The 12563-nt window shown below is 35.9% G+C and overlaps 1 protein-coding gene across 3 annotated transcripts in view; it reads right to left on the bottom strand.

Annotated features, from left to right (window-relative positions):
- Positions 1 to 12563, bottom strand: part of LOC126248377 (syntaxin-binding protein 5) — a 1030224-nt gene that overhangs the window by 78385 nt on the left and 939276 nt on the right. The window lies entirely within an intron of this gene.

Here is a 12563-nt window from a genome sequence, read left to right as displayed (position 1 = left end):
CAAGTGGGGGGTGCCCCAGGGATCAGTGTTGGGGCCGCTCCTGTTCCTTATTTATATAAATGATATGCCCTCTAGTATTATGGGTAACTTTAAAATATTTCTGTTTGCTGATGACACTAGCTTGGTAGTAAAGGATGTTGTGTGCAACATTGACTCGGTTTCAAGTAGTGCAGTACATGACCTCAGTTCATGGCTTGTAGAAAATAAACTAAAGTTAAATCACAGTGAGACTCGGTTTTTACAGTTTCTAACACACAATTCAACAAAACCTGACGTTTCAATTTCACAGAATGGGCATATGATTAGTGAAACTGAACAGTTCAAATTCCTAGGTGTTCAGATAGATAGTAAGCTGTCGTGGAAAGCCCACGTTCAGGATCTTGTTCAAAGACTTAATACTGCCATTTTCACTATTCGAATGGTATCAAAAGTGAATGATACTTCGACACGTAAATTAGTCTACTTTGCTTATTTTCATTCACTTATGTCGTATGGTATTACGTTTTGGGGGTAACTCTTCCCATTCTAGAAGGGTATTTTTGGCTCAGAAATGAGCGGTTCGGGCAATAGGTGGTGTGAGTTCACGAACCTATTGTCGACCTCTGTTCACGAGCCTGGGTATTTTGACATTGGCCTCTCAATATGTATATTCCTTATTGTCGTTTCTTGTTACTAATATTAGTTTATTTCCAAGAATAAGCAGCTTTCACTCGGTTAATACTCGGCAGAAATCAAACCTCCATTTGGATCGGACTTCCTTAACTCTTGTGCAAAAAGGTGTGCAGCATACTGCTGCATCCATTTTCAATAAGCTGCCACTTGAATTCAAAAATCTTAGCAGTAATCCACACGCTTTCAAAACGAAACTGAAGAGTTTCCTCATGGGTCACTCCTTCTATTCTGTCGAGGAGTTCCTTGAAAAATGAAGCTGATTCTCATTGTATTGCTGACAGCGTTTGCTTAAACTTATGGACTGACTTTTTTTCAGGTTCATGAGCATTTATTTTTATCTGTTATTACTTTTATATTGCAAGTTCATGTACTGACACGTTCCATGACCTTGGAGCTTTGCTCCTCAATTTGGTCTTACGGAACTTGACATGTAAATAAATAAATAAATGGTTGATGGAAGGCATGATAATGCCCACCCACATGCTGCCAAGGTTGTTTCAACTGTGCTGCAGACGTTTTGCTGCGAAGCCCTTACACACTCTCTATACAATTTCTATATTTTTGGAGCCCTGAAGAAATATATGTGGCCATCAATTTTCTTTGGATCAAGGGGTGCATGCCTTGGTACAATCATGGTTCCACAGGTAATAGCTAACATTTTTCCATGAAGGCACTGATTGTCTTGTCTCACGGTGGGATAAACATATTAACAGTTAGCGTGATTACTTCTGAAATAATATACAGTTTTACTTACTTTTTTCCATCTGTCTTATTTTATTTTACTGCCCCATATATATATATATATATATATATATATATATATATATATATATATATATATATATGAAAGCACCACCTGCTACCCAGTTTTTTCATAGGTTATATAAAAGATAAATACATATTTATCTATATATGTATGGGACCTCGCTCCAAAAAGTTGTTGAAGCAGGCCTGTCAAATTTGTCAACAGCATTAAGAACATTGGGCAAGGCTGTTTTTCCACAACCTATACAGCAGTAAACTGGGAATTTAGAACAGTCGTCACACAGTATTTTATGCAGAATACACAACGTGTATCTGTTTTTTGTCAGATGTACTGCGCATGTAAAAATACTCAAATGATTGCTTCTCAACCATAAAAAACTGCAGAATTCCTTTTTAACAGTATATGGGGATACAAATGACGTCACTGTTGCCTGGATGAATAAATAAATACATTAAAAAATAAAATTATCATAGGCATGAAAGCATTAGAGGGCATTTTAGTGTGTAGCATTGTTGTTATGATTTTCGTATCACTACATATAACACAAAAACAAAGGTTAATTGAATTATTTACATGTTGAAGTTCGTTTTTACACATCAGTGTCATAAGTTATGCAGTGAAGTATAATAATGGATGAAAAGAATAAAAGTAAAAGAAGAGGCTGAAAGTACAAGAATGGTTTTCCGAAAATTCTGATGATAGAAATGGTCTGAAGCACATGATAGGATAATTAGGCTCATTTTTTATAAAAGGAATGGTTATTTGTCACATATTTGGCCAAAGAGATCCTACCAAACTATTCATCTATCAGAATGTTTTTAAAAAGAAGTGTTAAATTTGATACAAATTTTGCACAAAATGTACAAAGTGCACCAGTAGAAAAAAGTCTTATTTAAATAAAAGTATATCCAAATGATAAGTTACCTAGAAGGTTATATTTCTATGCACATGGGAACATATAAGCTAAGAACAAATTACTTTGACACTGCTAATAATAAAGAAAAGACATTTTATTTCAGAAAGAAAATATAGTTATATTTAAGAAACTAAGCACTTGTTTGCCAACTTATTGTCTGTTTGTATGTATCCTATTATGGGGGAACCTGTCTTATTTACATATTACATAATAATGATTTCATTATTAGGATGATTAATAGCAAGGTTACAAAGTAAGATATTAAAATAGATATCTAATAAAAGAGCATAATAATGAAAAACTATTTCATTTCATGATACAGAATTCTAAAAGAAATAAAATGGGTACAGAACAGCTATAAAGTGGGTCAAATAAATACTCATAGTTATCTATTTACAATTGGGAGAGATGAAAGAGTAACATTCTGGAACACACTATAAAAACCTTTCCAAAAAATGCAGGAAAGGAATCTAAGAACACATCACATTGTCAGCTTTAAAAGTGAACAAGACATACGTAACTTGACACCTACTCTCTTGCTGCAGTGTATATGAGTAGTGTTATTTAAATGCATATGAAATATGATATAATCAGATGATGAATGTGTGAAATAAAGGCTAGCTACATTAGTTTCCCTTTGTTTGAGTACTTTAGTACCACTGCCTCTTCTTTCATTCAATTCCTCTTTATTCTAGGTGATAGCACCTTTATCATACTATGACAAGAAGAGAGGAAGTGGCAAGCTGAGCTGAAGTACAGCGAAGTTCACTCAGCACATAATATATGGATTTCTGTTAGATGCTAAACTACCATTCACATGAGAAACTCCATTCATTTTTTAAGTATAATTATTTCATGAGGTGGATAGCTGCAAACAATTTTCATGATGGAGTGTTAATAGGAGTCTTCTTTCTCATATGTTACTGGAATATACTTAGAGTTTTGAATATAATAATGCACATATAGTATTTACACTCTTAAAATTTGAGCTGCAGTGTTAATACCACAGTGTAATGTTTAGATCAATCAACACACACACACACACACACACACCTTTGAGGCAGTCTAAAATTCTAGGTGTTTAATAGAGGAAGTATCAAGTGAACAAATGGAGGTGATTACAGAAATGATCAACTTATTTCATGCACAGATATTTTTGTATTCTTCAAACTACTCGTGAACATTTCTCGCTATGTGATGTACTGCATGTAATGTTGGAATACAGTCTGATGGACCAAAACATTATGACCAGCTGCTTACTAACTCATGGGTTAAATTTTGGAACAAAATACAACAACAATTCTGCATGTCACAGATCCAAGAAGTTCCTGGTAGATTTCTGGAGGTATGCAGCACCAGGTATTTATGCACATGTAATGTAACTTGTGCAAATTATGGGCCAGTGGCTTGTATGTGTGACACTGGTACACAATAGCATACCAAATGTGTTCCAACAGGTTCAGATCAGATGAATTTAGTGGCCAGGACATCAATGTGAGTTCACTATCGTACTCCTCAAAACACTGTAGCACAATTCTGGCCTTTTGAAATGACAATTATCTTGCTGGAAAGTGCCATTGCTGTCAAAGGAGACATCAAGCATGAAAGGTTGCAGGTGGTCCACAATAATGTTTATTTTCTATTACATGTTCCATGGAAGCCCAAGTGAATGTCCACCATAACATAATACTTCCCCACTGTCCTGCATGCATGGTTTGTTGCATGTTTTGAGCAGTCATTTGCCTGGCTGATGGCATATCCAGACACAACCATCAACCTGATGTAACAAAGAATGTGATTAATTTAGCCAAGTGACATGTTTCCATTGTTCCATGACCCAGTCTCAATTATCTCTTACACGCTGCACTCTAATTAACAATATAATTTTGTCAACATGGAGCAGTGCTCTTTTGCTGCATAGTCCCATGTTCAACAATGTACGTTGAACAATGTGTTATGAAACACATTGTCATCAGATGTGCCACGGATCACAGCTTATCCTGTTTTGCATATTGGGCATGCCAGCAACATCCACATTCTGTGATGAGGACTGGCCATCCAATACCTTGTTTTCTGCTCATGGTTTCACCATCTCTGGACCACTTTCCATAGATTCTCATGACAGTAGCACACGAACAGCATTATCATTTCTATGATACTCAGTCCTAGGTGCCAGGCCGTAACTATCTTCCCTTTGTCAAAGATGCTTATACTAGGATATTTTCTTATTTACAGGCTGTTACATAGGTAGAGTCCCCATTTGTCTGCTTCAGTTATGTACTTTCTTACATGAAGTGGCATTTAACCTTGCAGTGGACAGTGATCATAATTTTTTTGCCCACTGGTGTATCACTCTATCCAGGGGAGACATTCATACAGTAATGGTGTACTTTATCTCAGAGGCTGGATTCAATGTCAGATGAGTTTAGAGGACACAACCCTTGAATTTTTGGCCATAGAAAGCACCATGGAAATATTCCTTATAATATTAAACTGTTGCTACAAGCATGTGTTTTTCAGCAGTGGTTATATGGTTTTAGCCATTTGCTAAAAAACTACATCCTTATGATAAAATGGAAAAATAAATTTCAGGAGAACCACACATCTTTCCTATATAATCTGCTTCAACACCATCATAACGACTGCCAACTCAGCACTGATTGAAAAGTGATGATTGATTTGGAAAATCAATTCTAAAGATATAGTTGGGAAAATTTGTCAAGCAACAACAGGGGTACTGAACTCCATCTGTGTATACTTCAGTTACATTATGTCACTTGTCTTCACTATGAGAAGCAATAAACACAGGTTAGAGCATATCCTTTCATGAAACCTGAAAGTTATACCCCAGAATAAAGTTATGAAGGCAATTTATTCTGATTTTGATGAAGAGCTTTAATTTGCACATCCCTCAAACACAGAAGAAGAATAAATTTTATGGGCCTCTATTAAGCAACACACTGTTTTCATATTAGAACTCATTTATTACAATTTTTCACAGAACATTAATCACAGGAAGTACACTGTGTAAGGTTTTGCAGCCTTTTATAATACAGGCACTAGGACATCTCGTAACATGGTTCAATATGGAAGAATTTTCTGATACTCCCATTAATAAAAGTCTGGTAGGTTTTGAATTCTTCATTTGTGTGACAATAGTGTCTGTAGTTGCTTTATAATTCTTGAGAGTATTTTTGTCCTGTCGTTGCAACTATACAATCACACATTTTGGTAGTTGCAATGACAGAACAAAAATACACTCAAGAATCAGTAGGCTTTGGTCTGGAGAACACTGAGGCCAGGAAAAGGGTCCACCACCTCTTTTCCATCTGCCACAGAAACTGTTCTTAAATGTTGACAGATATTAATATTGAAACAAGGAGATTAACTGTTGATGCTAAATGGCAGTAACACAATGACATGGGTTGCATGTTAACACAAATTACAGGCTGTGAACCTAAGAATTTACAGCTTAACCAGACATAACCCAATGGCATTTTGAACATCACGCTTAAGAAAGAATTTCATGTGGTATGCCTGTATGTTCTGCTCGTGTGTGTTTCACATGATTAATATACCATATGGAATTCTGGAAACAGAGATCTAAGGTGGAAATAAAGTTTTTCAGGACCCATGTCCCCCCCAACATATTTTCTTCTGTCATGTGTGAGGAATGAATCTTTAAAGTTGGTCTTATCTTATTGTTACATACTGTATAGTCAACATAGCTTCTCTCTGCACAAAGCACAGGAGACTTTTGCTGCTAATAAATGCCTATCAAAAAGTCATTCCATGTGTGAGAAAACTAGGGTGTGAAATATAAGTATGAGAAAATAACATGAACTTTAATACCTTTTGCATGACTAAGCTGTGGTCCTGACACTAAGTGGTGATGACAGTTTGGAATGGCTTTTTTGCAGATGGTATCATGAGGAAGTGAAATTTCATAATTCTGGATAACATAATAGAAATGCACGCACCTGGGCATGCACGGACACAGTACGTATCTTTCAGATTAACACAGCATATATCTATTAATTTTGCACAGGGCATATCTGTCAGATTCACACAGCTTCTACATATTATCGAACTAATGTCATCATAATTAACTTGTGATGATGACTTTTAATTATATCATGCACTTTGGGAGGAATTCCCTTCAGCCCATTCACTTGTGGCCTCCAGGTTAGTTTACAGTATGATATAAGACGTGGAAACATCCACCAAATCTATGTAAACACTATGTAAATACTTTAGGAGTAAATGAGAACACTCACAGAATAGCAGAAGTATTGAGTCATTGAGAGGCACACACAAAAAAGAAAGAATACTTGCTAGCTTTCAGAAGGAATCCCTTCTCGAGCTACACATACAATCCTGGCATTGCACATTCAGCCAGTTCTCTCTCTCTCTCTCTCTCTCTCTCTCTCTCTCTCTCTCTCTCTGTGTGTGTGTGTGTGTGTGTGTGTGTGTGTTTTTTTGTAACTCTGGAGAGTAGTACATTTTCTTTCTTTTTGTGAGTACCTGTCAATGACTCAATGCTTCTGCTTTTGGGTGAGTGGTCTCCTTTACTCTTACAGTATTTAAATTCAACCAGAAATTACTGCAACTATAGAAAATACAGAATTATTTCTTCATTTTTGGTTTCAGTAATTAAACATATGGCACAAATTATTAAAAGGAGAAACTAACTTTATCACTATTTTATGTAATAATTTTTTACAGTGTTTCACTAACAAATTAAAAAAAGTATAATTTTTTGTGTAACTATTTGAATTTGTTTCTCACATACCAATGCATGCACAGAAATGCACATACCTGGCATTGCATGGCCATAGTATGTATCTCTCAGATTCATACAGCATATATCTACTAATTTTGCACAGGGTATATCTGTCAGATTCACACAGCTTCTATGTATTATTGAACTAATGTCATCATAATTAACTTGTGCTCACTATTTTTAATTATATCAAGCACTTTAGGAGGAATTCCCTTCAGCCCATTCACTTGTGGCCTCCAAATGCATCATCAGTCATCTATGCCAGATTCATTCTGGAGCCATTACACACTATAATGACAATGTCATCAGTGTATGCAACTGATCCATCTACTACATTTATCCAGTATAGTAATCTCTAGTGTGTGTATATCATTACTCAACAGGTTACAGCTCAACATTTTGTGCCCTGAGGAAGTTTTCTGTAATCTTTTTAACTGTCTTAAGAAGTCTTTGACCAATGCTCTCTCTAGAACAGCAGAGTGGATTGGGTGAAGGGTGAGTCAGTCGTTCCCTAAAACTGCAGCAATCTGGATAAGGGAAGAAAACCCCAAAAGAAAAATAGGACAAGTTTAAGAGTCATGAAATGGCAGTCCCATACTGAACTACTCTTGCAAGAGGCCACAGGCCTCTCCTAGGGGAATTTCACCTGGACACCCATATTCTTCATAAAGAAAAAACAGCTGGAAAAATTTGTGAGGATCAAACAGGTTTAAATGTTTAATCAATGAAATGAAGAAGACTGTGAAGAAGAAGAAGAAGAAGAAGTACAATGAGCCACTGACCACTATATTATTTCCCAAAAGCTGCAGTAGTGAGATTCAGTGGCCTAATGATCTTTAAGATGTGTGAAAATGGTAGACTATAATTTTTGAAACCCCAATCGGTATGAGTGATTACTGTCCTGGACACCAAAATTCATGTAAAGCATGTAGTGTACAGCAATTTGAGCCCTACAAGACTGCAAAACTGACATTTTAGTGGTAATAGGCTATTGGGCCTACCATTATCCTCAAACAATGATAAGTCCACTGGTTCATGTGGTTTTCTGTATGTAATGTTAAACATGACCATTACAGTACTTACACTATGTGATCAAAAGTATCCGGACACCCCCCAAAAACATACGTTTTTTGTATTAGGTGCATTGTGCTGCCACCTACTGCCAGGTACTCCTTATCAAGCAACCTCAGTAGCCATTAGACATCATGAGAGAGCAGAATGGGGTGCTCCACGGAACTCACGGACTTCAAATGTGGTCAGGTGACTGGGTGTCACTTGGGTCATACATCTGTATGCGAGATTTCCACACTCCTAAACATCTCTAGGTCCACTGTTTCTGATGTGATAATGAAGTGAAAACATGAAGGGGCACACACAACACAAAAGCATACGGGCCAACCTCATCTGTTGAGTGACAAAGACCGCCGACTGTTGAAGGGGGTCATAATGTGTAATAGGCACACATCTATACAGACCATCACACAGGAATTCCAAACTGCATCAGGAGCCACTGCAAGTACTATGACAGACAGGAGGTGAGAGAACTTGGATTTCATGGTCGAGCGGCTGCTCATAAGCCAAACATCATGCCAGTAAATGCCAAACAACGGCTCGCTAGGTGTAAGGAGCATAAACATTGAATGATTGAACAGTGGAAAAATGTTGTGTGGAGTGAAAAATCATGGTACACAATTTGGCGATCCGATGTCAGGGTGTGGGTATGGCAAACCTACACAAAGTAAATTCTCTCTATGAGACTGAGGATTCTGATTCTTTCACGCCTTGGGACATATCCTATAAACAAATACCTTCTTTTAGTCTAGTTTTATCATATCTCTCTTTTTTTTTTTTTTTTTTTTTTTGCTTTTAGTATATCCTAGATTAGTTATTTGATCTATCCACCTAATCTCCAGCTAAACTTTCTGTAGCACCACATTTTAAAAAGATTCTATTCTCCTCTCGTCTGACCTGCTGATCATCCACCTTTCACTTCCATACAAGGGTATGCAACACAGAAATACCTTCAGAGAAAAAGTCCTAACACTTAAATTTATATTCAATGTTAACAAATTTCCATTTCCCTACAACATTTCCCACTGGCAGCCTGCATTGTATATTATGTTTACTTTGGCCATCATCAAATATATAGTATTTCTACTCTCTCATTTCCCAATACAGTTCCTTAAGCATTTCCTAATTTAATTAAAAAACACTGTTTATTTTTCATGTCCTGCAACTCTCTTAAATCCAGTATTGTTTCACCCTTGTATTTTGTCCTTGTTAACTCCAGAATTTCAGAGAGTACAGTCCAGTCAACATTGTAAAAAGCTTTCTCTAAATGTACAAATGCTATAAATGAAGGTTTGCATTTCTTCAACCTATAATCTAAGGTAAGTCATAAGACCATTGTTGCCTTGTATGTTCCTACATTTCTCTGGAACACAAACTGATCCTCACTGTGGTCAGTTTCGTATAGTCTTTCCGTTACTCAGTTCATAATTCAAGTTAGTATTTTGCAACTATGACTTATTAAACTAATGGTTTGGTAATATTCACATCTGTCAGTCTCTGTCTTCCTTGGAATAAGAATTATTACCTTCTTCTTGAAACCTTAAGGTACTATGGCTGTCTGATATATCCTGCATACAAGGTGGAATAGGTTTGTAATGGTATGGTCTCATAACAACCTTAATAATTATGAGGTAATGTCACCTATTCCAGGGGTTATGTTTCAACGTAGGTCTTTCAGTGCTCTGCCAGATTCTTGTTGCAATATCCCTTCTCCTATTTCATGTTCATCCACTTCCTCTTCTTTTCCTTGTCTTTATTTGTGTAGCCCTTCTACATATTCCTTGAACCTTTCTGTCTCCCCTTCTTTGCATAGCACTGGCATGCCATCTCAGTTCTTGATATTCTTACAGCTACTTCACTTTTCTCTCAAGTGGGTTCTTTAATTTTCCTATAGGGCACATCTATCATTTCCATAGCCATTCATGCTTTAACTATGGATTAAGTAGGAATAATTTTAGGGACCTGTCCTCAGAAAATGTTTTAATTAAACTGTTTTGATAATTTATGTTCTGAAAATTAATTTCAGTAGAACATATTACTACCTAACACAGTTGATCCATATTTTTGCCCCTTAAGCATGCTTTTGGAAATTCTAATCACATTATAGACATGTGTTAGTAGTTAAACTCTTAGAGACTGAAACTGAAAATCTTTGTGGGGGTACTGACCTTATGAACTGGCATCCTCAAATCTAATGTAAAAGATGTGTTACAATTCACAAACTTCATAGTTTTAAGCTTACCTGGCCTGTGCATAAGCTAGCTATTCAAGTCTTACATTTGGTTCTCATACACTTCTTTTTTCAAATGTTACAGAACATTCCTCGCCCCTCACATCTTAAGAAATTTGCATACATCTATAAGGATGAACTGAGTATTTTTGATTTATTTGGATTTAAAACATTTCCTATTACAGAGAATCCCACAAGACTTTTCTTGTTTTTTTTTTTTTTTTTTTTTTTTTTTTAAATCACACAAAGCTTCACCATTAAGCTCATAGTGTGGAAATTATGAAATATACTCTCAAAAGTGTATTAAGCTCTAGCACATTTGTGAATGTATAATGAATCTATCTCCCACACTGTGTGTCTGAAGATGTCTTTTATGTTTTGAAATCAGTCACAATGAGTTACAAAGAATAACTATAGGTGACTGGAGATAAAAAAGTAGGAGAAAGGCTTTCATTCTCCATAAAATAATAGCAAACAAAAGTAACAATTGTGTACTGAAGGGGAATATTTCTTATCATCATCAGCAAAAAACATGTACTTGGAAATTTTTAATGCCAGTAACAATTATATAGTGACAAGTTACAATGCATTTGCATAAATAAGACAGTTGTGTATTTCTATCACGATGGCACATTTTTTCACTTTTTCTCATTTTTGAAAGGCTTTGGTCCTTTGTGTAACCAACATGTTCCTCACAAAATGAGTAAAGATTCTATTGTGGATTGGCAAATATATATGATACAGAAAATGTCAGTCTCTTCTGGTATACTGGGTGTTGTTTTGTCCCATTTTTTAAGAGCGGTCAGTTTCAATTTCAAATAATGATTATTATTTTCTTGAGAAATGGTGGAATTGTATCTCTCATCACTCTTCAGTATCACATTCTTTAATAAACCTAATTACATTGGATTTTGAGAGGCTGGTGGTGGCTGTGGTGAGGTACGGAAGGAGGTGGCGGGGGAGGGGGAGGGAGTGGCGAGAGGGAGTAGGGGAGGGGGTGGCGAGAGGGAGTAGGGGAGGGGGGAGGGGGACAGAGGAGGGAAAGGAGGAGGAGGAGGAGGAGGAGGATGAATTTATAAATATGAAATCGGTCAGCATGAAGACCTGACCAAGTATTGTAACATATCATCTGAAAACTAGGGTATTTTCTGCTTGCTCTAAATTTCTTTGAATACAAGTAACTATTTCAAAAGTACTCACTGAACTCAACAACAGTAATGGATGTTTCACATTAATAGCTACAGGATTTTTCACATTCTCTGACACAAAAAATTAGGAGTATCTTCCAGACACAATCAGAGTACAATTAACAATGAAATGAAATAAAATAAAATAAATAAAACTGACTCAGCATCACAGATTTAAAGTTCCACAAGCATAAACCGAGTACAAATTTGTGTAACATTATTATACTAAACTTCTTATTATGACACAACCTTTGTTCTTAAATTAAAATTGATTTCTCTCTTTTACACACACACACACACACACACACACACACACACACACACACCTCTGTAAAAACAGATCCATAGTGGTCCTTTATTGTGGATAATATGGGAACATTTAACTTTTGACTGCTATTAAGGCAGACTTTCAATTTTTGATTATATCTTGTTTAATGTGTATGCTTGTCTTATTACCTACTGATGTCAAAAGCCCAAGAAGTCGACTGAGGGAGTCTTGAGGATAATGTCATGCTATTTTAGGGTAAAGGAAGAATACTGGTATTGGACCTTGTGGAAATTCATGATGCATTCAACTACTACTGTGTTGTAAAGAAACATGTGTACTATATGCATATTTATTCAATATTTTGGATAATCATGTGATGTGTACTTTTGTGCTTCAAATGATGGAATCTTTACTCTGCAAAATGTGATGCACAAGACAAGATCAAGACATTTAAAATTTTGGACTGGTTAAAACAGTGTGTGGTACCTGAAACATATTTTATATAATATGAAAGCTCCTTCAGTGTGCAGATGCAGTGACACATACATGCAAACATTCTTGTGGATGTGAAATATATTAATTTTTTAGTAACACTTCCTGGAGGCATAATTGTACATTTTATACATATGTACAGTAACAAACAATAAAAAAAATGTAAAAAAAACTTTAA

This window comes from Schistocerca nitens, chromosome 3 (genome assembly GCF_023898315.1).
Source record: "Schistocerca nitens isolate TAMUIC-IGC-003100 chromosome 3, iqSchNite1.1, whole genome shotgun sequence".
In the NCBI taxonomy this organism is placed as follows: domain Eukaryota; kingdom Metazoa; phylum Arthropoda; class Insecta; order Orthoptera; family Acrididae; genus Schistocerca; species Schistocerca nitens.
This window is presented reverse-complemented; position numbering and strand designations above follow the sequence as displayed.